The sequence below is a fragment of the Phalacrocorax aristotelis genome, chromosome Z (genome assembly GCF_949628215.1).
Source record: "Phalacrocorax aristotelis chromosome Z, bGulAri2.1, whole genome shotgun sequence".
In the NCBI taxonomy this organism is placed as follows: Eukaryota; Metazoa; Chordata; class Aves; order Suliformes; family Phalacrocoracidae; genus Phalacrocorax; species Phalacrocorax aristotelis.
The window spans coordinates 77,891,261-77,908,885 of record NC_134311.1 but is presented as its reverse complement, the minus strand read 5'-3'; the positions used below and the strand labels follow the sequence as shown (position 1 = coordinate 77,908,885).

The window sequence follows — 17,625 nt, the reverse complement described above, 5'->3', positions numbered from 1 at the left end:
CTATGAGGGAAAGAAGAAATAATAATAATAATAATAATAATAATAATAATAATAATAATAATAATAATAATGATGTTTCTTTGCCTGAGATGTACCTGAGAGCAGACTTTACCCACAACAGACAGGCCATGGGTAGAGATTTTAGTTGTTCTCCCTCCTGGGTCCCCTGGATCTAGCGGAGAGGGTGCGGGTGCCCTGTGCAAGCAGCACCCATGGAAGCTGGCCAGGTCATTCCTTGGCAGGGATTCTCAGGACAGCAGATGACTTCAGGAGCATTGCAAGCAAAGCTCTCAAAGCATTCCCTGAGCTCCTCCAACTTCTACCAGAAATTATTGGCTTGCTGCAGGAATTACTGGGTGAAACCTCATGCTTGCTGTGATGCTAATGTAGGGACAGATGCTCCCAACAGTTCCTTCCCGACTAAAGAATGAAAAATCCACTTAATACAGCTGTGCTTAGCCCAGTGTTTACTCATAATAAAACATCATTATAGAGGCCTAGCCTTGCATTAATGTTGGCTTTGTTCTGATGAAATCTGGCTGTGCAAAGAGTATCTTGGAGAGCCGCTCCAGCAGAAACACCCACTGCCCACTGCTGCCAAAGCGTGCTCTGCTTTACAAGCGAGGTCCTGCCCATGCCTCCAGAGCACTGAGGTGAGCCGACCCTGCAAGCTCAGGGCGAAGAATAAAATCACAGCCTGCCAAGGAAAAAGCTTATGCTTTTCCTTGTTGCGCCAGCCTGCAGAAAAGCTGGTTAGAGGTTGCAGCCTGTGAGGAAACCTGGGGGCAGTGCCTCCTCTGGGCACCGTGTCAGCCACGGTGCGTTCTTGTACCGTAGCTAGTGAAGCATCCTGCGTGGTGACCCGGCCTGGCTGCTCCTGTGTGAGTTGCAGGATTAATTTGAGGCAGCAGAAATTCACTACTCTCGCCTGAGCCGTTCTGGCTTCCTTAGCCTTCACTTTTTTGCCACCTGCCCCAAAGATTTTTTTGCTTTACTTTTTCTCCCTCAGGGGAAAAAAAAAAAAAGGTAAAACTCTTAGCAAGGCTGCAAAATCTTGGTTATTATGATCTTTTATATTGGTAGAGGTCTGTTTATATTTTTGTTAAGTACTTTTATAGTTTAGCTTAGGTCCATTAAAAGTAATTAATATTCTAAGTATAGAAATGCTTGCATAGGACATGACCCAGCTTCTGCTGAAATGAGTGAAACTCAGTGATTTAGACAGGTCTACTGAAAAAAAAAGGGGGGTAACCTGAAGTGACCAAGTGCATTCATTAAAGATTGTTTCAATCGGAAGCAGTCTAAATTTTGCAAATTGCACATCCAGTTTATTAGATTCAGACAAAACAGTGTGCCTATCTGCAGGGCAGAAATCAGAAGCTATTTAGCAGCACCAGTGACTAAACATGGGGAGGGAGGAACGCAGAGAAGCTTTACAGCAGATTTCAGCTGGCGGGATGACTTTCCACATGCGAGACCGTGGGAAGGGCACACTGCTCTGCCATCTGTAACGACTGCGAGTGGGCAGAGCGGCAGCTTTATGTTTCATCCCAAAGCATGCGTGAGGAGGGATTAAAACCCGAGTATTGATTGCATAAAGGAAAAAAAGGGATTACTTGTTCTATGGAGGAGCAAAAGAGAAACCTTTATGTCATTCCATAAACTAAGATTAAAAATTAAACCAATGTTAAATATATGTTGGAATACGTTTAAATGTGTGAAACGTGTGTCTTAATTACTTTGTGTTTTGGTTTGCGTACTTTAAGTTTAATTTGCTCAATTTTGGAAGCGCTGAGAAGCAGCAGCATCCACTGCTTTGAACTCAAGTTGAAGGACATCAGTACTGTGAGAATAATTGAGCCAGCACGGCTGAACATGGAACTAAAATATGGAGACATTTCCAGACAAGTGTTCTTGTGCATGTTAATTTACAGATACCTGCAGCGTGTGATGAAGTAACCATCCTCAGCTCTCCGTCATCCTAAAGCAACTAGAAATGTCATCAAGCTGGCCAAGTTAAAAAAGATGTAGTAATAAATAATGTGAAGTTTATTTAAGTGTACACATGGGATCCTCTGAGGCAATGAAAGGGCTGGACCCAACACGTCCTCTAGCAGCTCCAATCACAAGGAACCCATTGTTGCAGCCTCTTAACAATAACGCTGGTATTTCTTGTGTTGCCTCCATTTTGCCCCTAGACCTTTTTCAGTAAACATCTTAGCGTGTCTCATGCCAGCTGGTGTCTCCCTGGCCACGAGACTTCGTGAGATTACATGTTAAGATAATATCACCTAACGTACTTCACTCAGCCAATATCATCACTGTTAAATCTTTAATGGCAAATGCTAAATATTTTATTTAATGGAGAACTTCCTTTCACCCCTGCCCAAGAATGATACTTCTCCCTCCATGCAGAATGACTGCAAACATTTCTGACAATAATTAGTTTTCCATTAATTGTTTTCTATTTCTGTATTGTGTGTTCTTTTCGTTCTAGCTCTCTAACAAATTTGGCGTTGAGACCCCTTCACCCTTTCCATCTATTCAAGTACAAGGTTCCATTCTTCATTAGGGCTATTTTAAAATCTGCAAAGAACTGTTTTCCAGATGTGGATATGCACAGACAGTAATTGCACTTCATGATCACTTCCAGCTGCCCTAAATGCCTGCCAACAAATTCCCATAAGGAGTGCATGTTTTGTGCTGCAAATCAGGGAGAACATTGTAAAATGATAATGTGTTGCACACTGCAGTACCTACAAGAGTTATGGACTTTATAACTGAACTAATTGGAATTAGGCTTTACTTTAAAGGTCAAGAAAGTGACAAAGCAATGCAATCTTTGTAAATTAATCTGCTGGGTTGTTTCTGAGTAGTATTGAGTACCTGTTTGTTGGATAATGTTCATTTTTGTCAATTATATATTTGAACACTCTGTGGTTTCCTTGCAAACTTACGTATCATGGATACGGCAATTTCATGTTTTGAATTTGGATGCATAATCAGACACCACATATTCTTTTACCAAGTAAAACGTTTGCCTCCTGGAACTGTTCTGGTGTGACCAGAACTTATAGTTATGGATCACATGTTCTGCTGGTGTTAATGGCCTCTATTTCACTGATATCAGTAGAGATATGTACACACTGCTAGAACTGAATTTGGTCCTGTATTTTTGTTATTTTAACGATGTAATTTAAAAATAGGTGTTTATATAGTTCCAGTGCAGTTTTCTCCCTTTTCACTTACACATCCTTATGATTCTTGGCTGAGATACAGTTTTATGTGGGAAGACCAGCAGAAGACATCACTTACAGCCTCAGAGTGAATAATAATATCTTAACTAACATAGCAAGTGCTTTAGCAGCCTTCAAAAATAATAATAAAAAAATTTTCTGACGTCAGCAGAAGTGAATTTAAAAATCTATCACATAACACCTTGCTCCATTACTCACAAGCCTGTGGACCCAATAAGCAACCCGTACCAGCTCTCTGTATAGAGTACTCTGCACTCTGTTGTAGTGCTTGACCATGGCATTGGCACACATTCCTGGAGATTAAAAATGTAGAGTCCCACTTCCAACCATGCTTACCACCTTAGTGTCGTGCCCCAGAGCTCAGCTTTCCTTTCAGGAGCTGAATTTAGAATTTGGCTTTCCTCCATAGCAATATAAAGTGTGGGGAACCAGAACACTGGCAGGACGCAGAGTAGGAAAGCCCAACCTGAAAACTCTGGTCAAGTGAGTCCACATTTTTAAATAAAAAGATATGTATTTTACTTTCTGAAAGGACATTTGCATAGCTCTCCACTTTGGGGCCTCTCCTGGACAATCCAGTAGACTTGAACGAAGTGCCTCCTGAAGTACATCAGGTGCAGCATCAGCCTGGAATGCTTCCTTGCTTACACCAAGCTGTTGTACCTCATTGTTGTACACACATACCTGCCTGTGAGCATAAACACGAATCTTAACTGTAGTTCCTAAGGACACAGTGTAGGTGGTTCCCATGGCTTCTTGTGGAGTAGCTCTTTATGCACGATGAAAACAAATAGTCATTCTTGAGTCAGTTTTGCTGAATCTGCCAGTAATCTTAATATTTTTCCAACTTACTTTTGTTTTTTTTTTTTTTTTTCCAGTGAAGGTGTGGATTGCTGTCTTGCAAAGTTAAGCTTCTGACTACAGGCTTTCTTTCCTTGGCTAGCTTTTCTTTTGCCATCTCCTTAGGTGTAGTTCATGTATGCCCTAGACATCTCATGTTGAAAACGACTCCATCGGCTAAATCTACAGTGGTGTGTCTCATGAGTATATATCTCATAAGCTACTTTCCACAAATACACGAAAGCTTTACTACAGGTTTATTTAAGCTGCAGCTCGGTTCTGGAAAGTTAAGTCACCAACAATTTTCTGTGGTCCAGGGTTATTGCCTCCCATTAACAAGGAACGGAGCAATGAGTTGGACATCACGGCCAAACCTCACCTGTGTCTTTTCCAGGCATTTCAGTGCTGTGTAGGGGTTATCTGTCAGCCCCGGCTGTGGAAACAAGCCATGTGTTGTCAACAGGGAGTCTGGTGATAATGCAAAGTGCTTTCTGTGCCATTTAGATGTAATGTTTGTGTAGGCTGTCCCCGTGATCACTCCTGATGAATATACGGCTGGATACTTTACTAACTGAATGAAATGGTTTAGTAATATAATGTAATTATCTAGATAAGCATTACAACTACAATTAGGAAAAAGGGAGGTGAAAACTAAGCTCCTAAATCCCTTTTTGCTTCCGTAATGAAAGCTGGTCAGCTTTGTAAACCTGGTGAGGATATGGCAAGCTCTGCCCATGCAGGAATTACTGGGTGCAGGACACATTCAAAAATCATGCAATAGAGGCAAGTAAGAGCCTATATCTGGAATATCCTGTTTAGAAGCATTGACTTGTATGTGCATTAGAAGAGTGTTCTTGTACCAACAGAGGAGGGTTTCATTCTAGTATAAAGTTCTTGCATTTGGTAAAGGAAAAATTAGCCTCTTGTTAGCATATAATATATAGAAGATAATGAAAGGCTTTAGGAACATAAGGGGTTGATGGGAAATGTTTCGTCTGAGTGATGATAATGCCTCTGGATGGGTCTGTGGTGTATGTTTGTGTAAGAAGTGCACAAATATCCAGTGACATGATAGGAAGGCTCCCTTTGCACTTAAGGACGTTGACTGTGACATCTGTAGCCCCATGCTCTGTTCTCATTCAGGGGAGCAGGTGATGTTCCAAAGAGCAAGTGCTAATGGGATGGTATTGCATGGTCTAATGATAGCAAGAGGGAAAGCAATCAGGATTTTTCCACAAATACCTCTGTTTTTGCATGGGATATTTCAGTGAAGTATTTCAGGCTCATGCAACCTCACACTGCCTGTGCGCTGAGCTGGCAGGACAGGAGCCATACGCTTCTAAGGTTGATGAGCCTATTCAAGCCTTTGTTGACTTCATTATGGAGACCAAGATGGTCACACTGGATGAGGGGAGGATGTTGATTGCAGTAGGGGAATTGAGGTGGATAGAGACTCATTGCAGAATAGTATCTAACCCTCCTACAATCTTCTTCAAAATCACCTCCTCTCCTTTACCTGTTGTGTTTTAAAATACCACATTAACCCCTCTAAATGTATTTTATGGAGAGGAATTTTTCCCTATTTGGTATACAGATTTCGTTTAACTTTCTAGTGGGATGTTTATATGATTTTCTTAAGGTACTTTGGGTAGCACACAGAGGGAACCTAAGGGAATTTGTATTGCCTAACTTGGAAATCCAAAAGCTAGATATCTCCATCTAAACAGTTCAACTTTGGTTTATTTTGATCCATAGTCAAAGGTGTTCTGAACCATCAGATTTAAGATTAGAGGTATTGGCCTTTGTAGTGTTTCTAGTGAGTATGGTGACCAGCCAGAGTGACTTTTACATTTAAGACTTGAAAGTTAAGCACCTACACGCCAAGCTAAGTTTCATAGAAGGAAAAAGTGGTAGATTGCCTTAGAAGATTCTTCAGGACACCAGGGTTTGGTACCTAGGAGTAGGTAGCGTGAACACCTCCTGTTTCACAGAATCCCAGAATGGCGGGGGTTGGAAGGGCCCTCTGGAGCTCACCCCGTCCCACCCCTGCTGGAGCAGGCACCCCCAGAGCAGGGGCACAGGGCCGCGTCCAGGCGGGGGGTGAATGTCTCCAGGGAAGGGACCCCACAGCCTCTCTGGGCAGCCTGTGCCCCTGCTCTGGCACCCGCACAGCAAAGGGGTTTCTCCTCATGTTCAGGTGGAACTTCCCGTGTTCCAGCTTGTGCCCGTGGCCCCTTGGCCTGGTGTTGGGCACCACTGAAAAGAGCCCGGCCCCATCGCCCTGACACCTGCCCTTCAGATATTTATAGGCACTGATGAGATCCCCCCTCAGGCTTCTCTTCTCCAGGCTGAACAAGCCCAGGTCTCTCAGCCTTTCCTCACCAGGGAGATGCTCCAGCCCCTGATCCCCTTGGCAGCTCTGCGCTGGCCTTGCTCCAGCAGTTCCCTGCCCTTCTTGGACTGGGGGGCCCAGACCTGGACACAGCACTCCAAATGCAGCCTCACTAGGGCAGAATAGAGGGGGTTTTGATGGTGCTGATGCTAAAATGGCTCCTCCAGTCCTTAAATCACTGCCTAGTGCAACACCTCTGTCAACTTCAGCAAGCATTGATCATGGCTGGATGCCTGATTTGGAGCCCAGTGTGATGAACAGGAGGCTTTTGTTTGACTTTCTGTTGGATTTTATGATGAAACCTGTTACATAAATAATAGCCTGTCTGCATGTGACATTATCAGCCTGATAAGGCAGCTGCAGCAGTCTTTTCTCACAGTAGGTGGAAGACACTGGCCAGAGCGGCTCTGTAGGCAGCACTTGCCACTTTCTAAACAAAAGAAAGTGCCTTTCTTGCCATGGTATTTGCCTTGGTAGGTGGGAAAGCGCTTGTAAATGGGCATGGGAGAAAGAATAACAATCTCTTGTTATAAAGTTTTGTTATGAATATGCCTGTATGTCCTCTGGGGTAAAAATTCATCAACAACATTAATTTATTGTGCCTTTATGAACAATCCTTCATTCACAACCCTCCCACACCCAGACATTCACACATGACCAAGGTTCATAGCTGAAGATCCTCGCTGACGCACAATTCATCAACGGCTCTTTTCAGCAGTGAGCCTTTCTGATGATGGATTTTTTTACTCTGCTCTCTAGCTGACCCAGTGCCTCTGCTATCCCAGTGTCTATCCCAGAATCTTTTGGCTTTCTACTCTCCCTTCTGTTTCTTAAAGTTAAGGCTTATTGAAATATCAGGAGGAAAGGGATTCTGCCAAAAAATACAGTTTTGTCGAACTGAATTTTTGGGAAGAGAATATCAGCTATACATACCTGCACACACAAAATCTTTGCCAGTGAGAAATTTAAAAAGGAAAAAATTATTTTGAGTAATCATTTCAAAACAAGATGAAATATTGTGTTACAGTACAGCCTTAACTGTCATTTTTTTTTCTTTTCAGCAAAAATCCTACACATTTTAAAAGTAAACAATTTCATTTTGAAACAGAAACCTGAGATAATTTTCTTTTTAGATTTTCCTGGAAACTACACAAGCAGGTGAATTATTTTTAGAGCCTAGATCCAGGATATTTTTTTTTTTTTTTAATTCTGCTGTTTTTGAGGAGAAAAATGTTTTTTAACTTGCTCTACTTACATTTTTTAGACCTGGTCTCAGGATCTGCCACACTCTGCTTGTATAGAACTGCTCTCCTCTATAGAGGATTTCCTCATATCTTCTACTCAATTAATGTAGCTAATGGCTATTAGGGGAGTATTTTATTTTACACTCACCTAAAAAGGGCAAGTTAAATTATTTTGTTCCAGTTATGCATAAGACTGACACAGAAAAAAACAGCCCCAAGAACTCTTCATTCACACACAGATCTTTGCGGACCTTTGGTGGCCACAAGAGATGGAGATTTATTACTTGCTCAAGCACTCCTCATTTCTGCAACCTGCAGGGGGGTCTATCTGAGCAGAAGGACCATTTTCAAGACACGGTCTTTACAAGGCAGGTCTTCAAAGTGTGCTGCACCATGTTGTAATTCCTCTGCTGCCTTTCCGCCTCCCCCCCCCGCATTTCTGATCATATTTCCAGCACCGCTAACTGCAGCACTATTGTAGAAACCTTGCCAATCTGCAGGGCCTCACCAGGCTCGCTGCCTCCATCCTTTTGAACTTGCACACTGCTTTAGAAACCAACTGTTACCCCTTGTAATCAGCCTGAAAGCCTTGTGAGGCTGTTGGTTTTAAAGGGGAGTATAAGCAATACTTGTGTGGTCTTTTGTGATAAAACAACCCTACAGTCATAGGTAGAAAACCAGCAAGGCTCTTGACCTTTCTGCCAAAATAATCAATATCTGTAGGCTGTGAGCCTATTAAACTCTGTGCCAGTAGAGAGGCTGTTTCATGTACTCAGACCCTTTTTCCCAGCTGGAAGACCAGAAACTGGAGAGACCTAGGGATCCCCTTGCTAAATTCCTGCAAGACACTGTATTTCAACAGTGTTCCACAGTGAGGTATGTGAGGCTAATGCCCAAAATAATATCTCTCTAGCCATGATGAGAATTGTAAAGAAAGTACTTACTACTCTTAAGCCAAAATCAATAGTAAATTTTTTTTCCTTAGCTCAAAAGTACAAAACTATTTGTCTTGCCGTCACACCAGCAGGCCATTCCACGAGATGAGCTGCTTCCATCAAAGGCAGCAGCGCCTGCAGAAACAGAATTAAGTTAACTTCACTAGCCTCTAATCATAGAAGGATTAGGTAACTCTATCTGTTCAAAGTGGATAAACAGTTTAAATTGCCTACCATGGCAAGCAGGGGCTGTTTTAAATTTAGAAACCTTTCATAGCCTGAGGTAGTGTCTTTCACGTGACCTTGGCAGCAGCAAAGTTCGGCTTGAGACCTTGCCCAAGTTTTGATTCTTCCTCGTGGGATGATACTGTTATTGCTGAGAAGTTGGATGTTTTTACCAAGCGCTATGTCTCTACTAATGTAAAAAACTATAAAGTCAGCTGGAGTGCATGTTTGACTATTACTCCCTCTGAATCATGGTTCTCTCATACATACAGATGCCTTCCCACATTATTGCCATGGTTTTCTCGAGGACATTATTTCAGCTGTGACTGTTGCAAGTCCTATGGTTATGGCTGAGTCAAGACCACTGTCTGAGGGTCCAGCACAAATCTACAGATTAGTTTTTGTTAGTGGGACAGAGGTGGAAAGAGAAGTGTGGTGGACATAGGGGGCATGTTAGATATGAGGTTGGGGAACCTCATGCAAGATGCGGCTGGAAGCCGGTTTTAATGAACTTCGTGGGTTACCTTGTCCTAGCAAGAGCAGTATATTTTTTATCACAAGCACAAAGAACACTACAGAACCTATTGCTTTCACCTGAAGTGGATGCTGTTCAGCCCTCCCCCTGCCATATTTTACAAGAGTGTCTGTATATGCGTTCATTCTGAATCCATAACAATCCTCTTTCTTCTCTCTCTCTCCTCTCTCTCTCTCTTTATTCGTGCACTCTGCTCTCGCCTATCCTTGCTTTGATTTCTTGTCTTCTGCCTAAATCCCTGTTCCTGTTTCAACAAGAATCTCCCTCTGCACAGCTCATACTAACATAATATTCTTCACATCTCCTCAAATCCCTCTCTACCATGCCTCTTCAAGAAATGTGTGATTATCCTGAACATATTGCTGATATTGCAGGTCCCAGAATTTTGGGTGTTGTGCAAACACCTCTAAGGAACGGCCTTTGCTGAGGACTGTACAATGCAGACGAGTAAGATAAATAAAGGATAAAAGGAAGTGATGCTGTTACATTCCTGGTTGAGATAAGGAGCTAAGATACTTCCTGATTCAGGAAACAGCCTATGTCTCAGGAAGTGGGTGAATACTTGTTTAAGTTCTGTTAGAGTCTGTGGACCCTGAGCATGTATGTAAAATTTATTTAACTGCTTCCTTGACCAACAGCTAAGTGAATTATCTCAGGTAACACATGGGGTACATGGCTGAGTCGGGAACTCGGCCCATGTTTCCAGTGACCTTGACATGTTTCTCCAAGACGACTTTTGGTTTATCTTTTCTCTTCCCTTTTCTTGTATTTTAACAAACTCGGTAAACTGTTACCTCTACGTATAAAGACACCCTGGAATATTTCTGCATTATTTTTATTTTTTTTCCTTTTTAAAAATACAGTAGTTTGAGATTAAAAAGGAAGGAAGAAGTGAAGTAAAGAATAACAACCGCAATCACGAAAACTGTACAGATTTCCATAGTCAAAAAATTTATGACTCAGACAATGGGTTTCAGTTTAAAAATACAAATTATAATCCCACCAGGGATCATTTTTACAGAGCAAAACTACTCTTTGACGCTGCTGTGGATTTTTATTAAGGAGTTTATAAAAGAAAATCTTAAATAAATACAGCTGGTGCAAGCTACAAGTAGGACTGGATTTTAGATGACAAAATTACTCAGACAGATAGATGGTCTCAAAGGTCCCTTCTAGACAGAGTTTGTAATCATGATAACAGGGGTATTGCACACAGAGGTATCAAAAAGGAACTGTGACTAGGGCCAAGGAAACAGCTGTGGGACATAGTTTAAAGTTTTCAACAGTCAGTAAAACACGCAGATGACACCAAGCTGAGGGGTGTAGGTGACACACCAGAAGGACGGGATGTCACCCAGAGGGACCTGGACAGGCTGGAGAGGCGGGCCTGTGAGAACCTCGTGACGTTCAACAAGGCCAAGGGCAGGGTCCCACACCTGGGCTGGGGCAGCCCCCGGTATCAGGACAGGCTGGGGGATGGAGGGATGGAGAGCAGCCCTGCAGAGAAGGGCTCGGGGGTGCTGGGGGGTGAAAGGCTGGACATGAGCCAGCAGTGTGCGCTTGCAGCCTGTGCCCTGGGCTGCATCCCCCAGCGCGGGCAGCAGGGCGAGGGAGGGGGTCCTGCCCCCCTGCCCTGCTCTGTGAGACCCCCCTGCAGCGCCGCCTCCAGCTCGGGGCTCCTCAGCACGGGACAGACACGGGGCTGTTGGAGCGGGGCCAGAGGGGGCACAGAAATGCTCCGAGGGCTGGAGCCCCCCTGCTGCGAGGAGAGGCTGGGAGAGCTGGGGTTGTTCAGCCTGGGGAAGGGAAGGCTGCGGGGGGACCCTATGGCGGCCTTTCAGTGCTTAAAGGGGGGCTGTAGGAGGGATGGGGGTGACCTCTTTAGCAAGGCCTGCTGTGACAGGACAAGGGGTGATGGTTTGAAACTGAAAGAGAGTGGATTCAGACTAGATGTAAGGAAGAAATGTGGTCGATGCCCCATCCCTGGACACACTCAAGGCCAGGCTGGACGGGGCTCTGAGCGACCTCATCTAGTTGAATGTGTCCCTGCTCATGGCAGGGGGGTTGGACTAGATTATCTTTAAAGGTCCCTCCCAACCCAAACTATTCTAGGATCCTATGGTTTTATGAACATTATGTGGCAGGATTTACTACAACCTGATACTAATGGATATATAGTATTATGTATGGTGTGTTGCAAATAGGGTTCAAACATGTGCTTAAGAGCTAGGAAGCATATTTTTAACCTTTTTTGATATCAGTGATTATTGGCATTATGGTGCCTGCTTTCTGCAGAAAAAACCAGTCTTTTCCTTCCAAGCAGAATCCAAGAAACACTGACTAGAATGTGTTTTCACTATGTTTTCTCTGTTTTCTTACACTTTTATTTTCCTCTGTGATCTACTATTTCACACTGCAGATTCACCAGAGACTACCCCAATACAAGTTTCACCTGGAAAGGAGCAAAAAGGGATGGGGAAGATATATGTGAACCAGATATCTTGGCCTTTCCAGGAGAATGGGAACAGGACAAAACAAAACTCTCTGTTATAGCTTGCTTTTTTTGGCTGTAACATTTTTGGGTTTGCCATTTTCCTGAAAAGTCTATATTTTCTACAAAAGCAGTACAAGAAGAGACTGCATCTCCTTGGACATCCCTCTCTGAATTAGCCCTGTGCCTCATATTTTTGGCTACTCTGAGACTAATTTGTGTCAAACCCAGTTCTTTTTCAGTCACCTGTTCAGCCCTGCTAGCTAAATTCAAGAGTGTCTTTTTATCTTTATTTCATTGTTGTTTTAATAGAAGCCCTTTTTTATCATGAGCAAATGTACCAACTATTCTAGAAAATAATAGAAAATATTACAAACAGTGAAATAAAATGCTGGATTCATTACTCAGGTTCTCACACCTTATTCTCAAACTCAAGATCACTGGTGAACAGAAATAATCATTGGGAAAAGCTGTGTGTCAAGATAAAAATGTCCATTTAAAGTTTGAATTCCAGACGCTAAATTGTTAAAGTGAGTTTCTCAGGAATGACATAAAGAATTTCACATCAGAAATTACTTAGGTAACAAATGAGAGAACAACAAGAGTCAGAATAAAAACTGTTTCTCTTCTCTCCTAAAAGCATAAAAAAGGCAAAATTCACATAATTATTTTCGAAGGTATACTTTCTCAGTGTTACTCTTATGTCAAAACTTTGCCTTTCACTGGTGCCTGTAGTGGAAAGATCTGGAAGCATTTTCCTGACAGTAAACCCAGGCCACCTGTCTGCAGAGATAAAATCATGCCCGAGACACAGCTCACGTATCTCTATTCTGAGCTACGTAAGGCTTTTTTTCCCTTCCTACTGCTATAGATCAGCTGAGTTTGGAGTTGGTGTGGATGCTCCAGCACTGAAGACTACTCATTGCATGAAATCCTCCCCAGGTTTCCGTGATTTGAAGAATAAACTTTCATTACTTTTTTTCCCAAGCCCCTTTGCGAGCGGGATGCAAGTCAGGAAAACAGCCCAGGAGCCAGTTCTCCACTACCTTGCGTGCCCCCAGACCACATGCATGATTCCTCATCCAATATACCGTCAACGTCAGTGCTTTTGAGGTAGGAGGTCCCTGTAATACACTCCTCTGAGATATAGGTGCGAGTGGAGTCCATGTGCTACAGAAATAATCACACATTAAACACCCACATTAACCCACGGTGCAGCGAGCCCTCCCACTCCAGTGAAACAACGGGAAGTCCTTGCCTGAAGGTTCAATGTTCATACTCTGCAGATAAATTATTTATTACCATGGTCCTGCCCCCCACCCTGTGCCATCGTGTTGTATTTCATACCGTGCTCGCCACAAACCGTATGAGGGTTTTGGAGTGTGTGTGTGTCAAGGCTTAGAGACGAGTGCTGAATTTTCTAATACTAAAGGGCCCACTTCACGTTATTTATGACCTCACTAGTGTCAAAACAGAGACCTATAAATCGTAAACATAGGCACACTAATTCTAACAACAGCAAGTTTTAGTCACATGTAATTAAAACATCCCAAAGTCTTTCAGCTGTAATGTATTTTCAAATGACACCACTGGGACGGAGGGAAATGGGAAATGGAAGAATCAGCAGTATTTCAAAGCTGTGGCCATTGTTAGCTTTTGGAGGTCCGTACAGCACAGGCAGTGCTGCCAAGTCTGTAGGTTTCCTGATGCTATTTTCTAGTACATATTTTAGTGGCAGTGTCATTGATTTCCAGAAACAGCAGGGATATTCGCTTTGCTAGGGTGCTAGGATAAACTTCAGGAGGTGAATCTGATGTCCACACTGAAAAATAATACAAGCAAATTCTGTAATGGCATCTCCACTGTGGATTAGATGCACTAGAGAGGAGAAAATACTCATTTTCCCTCACTTCTATCCCCAAAAGTGAACTAAAACTGAGGCCTGAGACTTCTATGAGGTTTGACAAAGTTTGGGGTCTTCTGCTTTTATTGTGATTTCTTGTAGGAGCTTAGGATTAGCTGTTTTCTTATAGTCAGAGGAACAGGGGAAAGGTGATGCAATGTGAAGACAGCACATTTTCACATGCATGTAATGGATTTGTTTTACCTAGCACACGATTTATGTGTGAAATTCAAGCTATCATTGTTGCCAATAGGTTGGAAAGGCCTTCAGCTGTGTACAACAGGGCCTACCGCCATGTGTAGTTTATGGCCATCAGAAATCAGAAAAATAAACTGAAGCCAAGAGTGACAGCAATACCTCATTGTGTGCAACACATGATTTGCTCTACCCAGCAGACAGAAGAAGTCTGAGGTTTACATGTGAGGTGGGAACATTTGCAGCTGGACTGAAGGGGGTGCTCTCAATTGGGATACAAAGCCCATGGATTCAGAGCAATTGTGCAGCCCAGGACAGCCTGGGTGAGGATCTGGGACATTTTCTTTCTTAGAGAGGATGTTAAGCTTCCACATTCCAGGGCACAAGCCAGCCCACAACTATCTGGGGCTGGAAAACCTCCCCTGTGGGCAAACTGCATCACAGCCCATTGCAATTGCTTTGAAGAGCCTGTTCACAACTGTTTTCAGAAACCAAAGGCTGGCCTGATGGATCATTGGGTTGATCCAGTGTGACAACTCCTTTGCTCTTTTCCAGCCTGGATCCTCAGGCGAGTGATGGTGCTGGCTGTAGATCACAGGAGCGAGCACTGAGCCAAGCCACGCTGCTCCCGGCAAAACCTCGGAGCAAGCCCTGGACCAGGTGCAGTCCTGGCTTATTGACAGCTGGGAACTTGTGCTGGGAGCAGCAGTGGGTGTGGGCAAACAGGACCATGGATCCAGCCCTCTGCAGACCCTACCCTTGCCATTCTACCTGTTGGGTGGTTTTCTGAGGGATGAGTTGCTCACTTTGCATCAAACTTTCTCCTATTGTTTAATCTTAGTGAGCATAGCAGAGGGAATAGGTTAAGGAAACAAAATATTAGTAATGACAGGGAGTATGAAGGGAAAATATTATTTTTGTGGCTAAAGTTCCAGGCATGCAGATTTCTGTGCTGACTTGTTTCCTACTCTCCTTTTTCATTATGGTGTCCTTTTCCTCAACCATTCCCAGTCTTCCTTATCAGCAAGTAATGAGCAGTGGCTGACACATACTGTAGGAGATTATCTCTTTAAGGAGGTTAAAGTAAATGCAGAGATAATCACTGTGTAGTTAGACTGAATTCACTCTCTGAATTCAGCTTTGGTAGCAAAAAGGCAAAGCATTTCTGTGGCAGGTGCTGTCTTGCTCTATAAAGACTATCCTAAAGCACAGTCCCACTGGGTCAGACCAACGGTCCATTCAGGGTTTTAGAGGCCAGACAGAAGCCTCTGCACCAGAAGATGTTGCTGGGAACAACTGGGCCAAATTTCTCATTGATGGGATCATCCCATAGCATGAGAGGAGGTCTCTGCTGTGGGGCAGGGAGTGTGTGAACAGGACTGTGTGGTGGGTCAGGTTAGAGGGACATAATGCAGAGTAAGGACCCCAGTAGCACCAACAAGGGAAGAAAAGAGATAGTGCATAGAGCACCTAGGACATCTTGTGTTTTTCAGACAAATTTGGGCGTTCTGGTCAAAGTTCAGATATTGAAGGGAATAGGGAGCTGTACTGTCATCCTTTAGAGTAACGAGAAGAGGCATCATATGAGTTGGACTAAGAAGCCTGGCCAGAGTTAGCAGAGGTAGAAAGGGGCTTTTATACTGTAGTGCTTTTCTAACCTTCTGATGCTATGTGGCTCCTCTGCCTCCAAATAATCCCATATTTTTTTTCGCAGGGATTGTTTTTTGTGTGTGAGGGAATATTGAGATGTCTTTGCGTGAATTTGCACAGGTCAAGATGAGAAACGAAGGAGAATGAGTTCTTCTAAGTTCCTGAACCCAGCGGTTGTGGCTTGGATGGGGCAAATGTTCAGTGAAGCCCTATGGGTATAAAGTATTTTCCTAAATTCCTACAGAATTTAAATTTTCCTGAAGAGTTGCTGGTATTTCAGGCCCATCCCCTTCGGCTGGAGAGAATGATTACATCAGTGTGTTCCAGCAACATTACTTTTCCATTGGGTGCAATGTCCTCAGCTCCAGTTTCTACCCAGAGTTAGGGAATGATGCTTTTTTCTGTGTATGAGGTTTCTGAATTTGTTATCTATCACAAATTTACCTGGAAATTTTAGGGTCATCCTGTCTTAGATCATTAATGTCAGGAGATAAATCACAGCTCCTTTTAGACTTCAGTTTCCTTTGCTTCTCCATATATTCAAGTGTCTGTTTACAGAAATGCTGCCAAGGTCTTCTTAGTAGTCAGCATTTTGTGCTTTGGTGTTGATACTGGTGAAGCATCACAGTTACAAAGTGAGAAATTCACTTTGAAACCCATTGAAATACAGTGCCAACTTACAAAAACTGCTAAGAGCAATTTGAGATCCAAAGAGTAGGATTTCCGTGGCCTCAGTTCAGTCATGCAATATGTAGATGTTTTAATGTTTACTAAGTGTCTTGACTACTTTTATATGTAACAGAGAAGCGTTTTCTGGTTAAATGTATTATTAACCTTGGATAACTGTCCCACATACTCTGCGTGGTTCACTGGACAGTCTTTCTCTACACCTACCACAAGAAGATCTCAAGGAGTTTAAACTAATCACCAGTTTTTACATGGTTAAAATTAGGGTGGTATTACAAATTTGTGGGTGCAGGAAGTATTTCTATTCTGTCTGAAAGGTACAATGGGCGATCAGATGAGACAGCAGCAAACACACAGTTGTTGTTACTTTTATATGCTGGAATATTTTTGGCATTAGCTGAACTTTCAATAGTCTTTAAATATAATTTTCATTGTTAAGTTATTGACTTTCTCAGCGAGTGAAATGAGAAACATACTTGTTTCTTGTCTCCAACTTTTCTAGAAAGTAAAAATTTTGTTTCATAAGAAATACAAAGTTTCAGGAATTTTCTGGAATCCTACATCGGTAAGAATTGGACAGATTTCCAAACTTGTCCTAACAGTAATGGGTGTAAAAAAGAGCTCAAGAGTAGCTAACAGATCCTGAGCCCTGAAGTTCTGGCAACTTGTGTTAAAGTCCTTATGCTAGCTCAGGTAGGCTTTTTCCCAATTACAAATATTGGTGCTGAAGCTCACATTCAGCATATCCACCTTATGCACACACACACAAGCACCAAAAAGCTAAAACCAACCAACCAACCAAATAAATGCAAGTCCCCTACCCCCCACCCCCCAAGCCCAAATGCTGTGGTGAAAAGTAATCACTAACTCTATTTTGTGACTAGTTTTCAGGATAACTTTTGAAGATTTGGAACCTGTTTTTTCCTGTTCTGCAGAAGTGAATTAAGACCCTGATTCCCAGGGCTGTTTTCCCACAATTTTTGCCAAATTTTGCCATGAAACAAGAGTGGAGCAGGAGGGAGGAGGCACAAAAACAGAATTCAGTTTTGAGCCTGAACCTGCCTTTACAATTTATGACCTATTCAAGATCTGTAGTCTTGGATTTAGCTGCCTATCATTTGGATACAGAATCAATGTTGGTGTTAAGCAAACCTTTATTTGCACACCTACAGTCAATTGCTGATTATAAGATTTTGCTTGTTTTCCTTTGTTGAAAAAAATGAGTGCCCCACTCCAGGAGGCTTTGCTCCTGCAGACGTACTGATGGGGAC

General features: G+C 42.9%; 1 protein-coding gene across 8 annotated transcripts in view; it reads right to left on the bottom strand.

The window, feature by feature from the left end:
- The window catches only part of LOC142050186 (urea transporter 2-like), a 300,623-nt gene that overhangs the window by 59,311 nt on the left and 223,687 nt on the right, over nucleotides 1-17,625 (bottom strand). Inside the window, exon 4 of one of the 8 annotated variants that reach the window (XM_075078583.1) lies at nucleotides 8,678-8,803. The exons of the other annotated variants lie outside the window; for them this stretch is intronic. The gene's annotated coding sequence lies outside the window, so the exon portion shown is untranslated. The remainder of the gene's footprint in view (nucleotides 1-8,677; nucleotides 8,804-17,625) is intronic. 8 annotated transcript variants of the gene reach the window in all.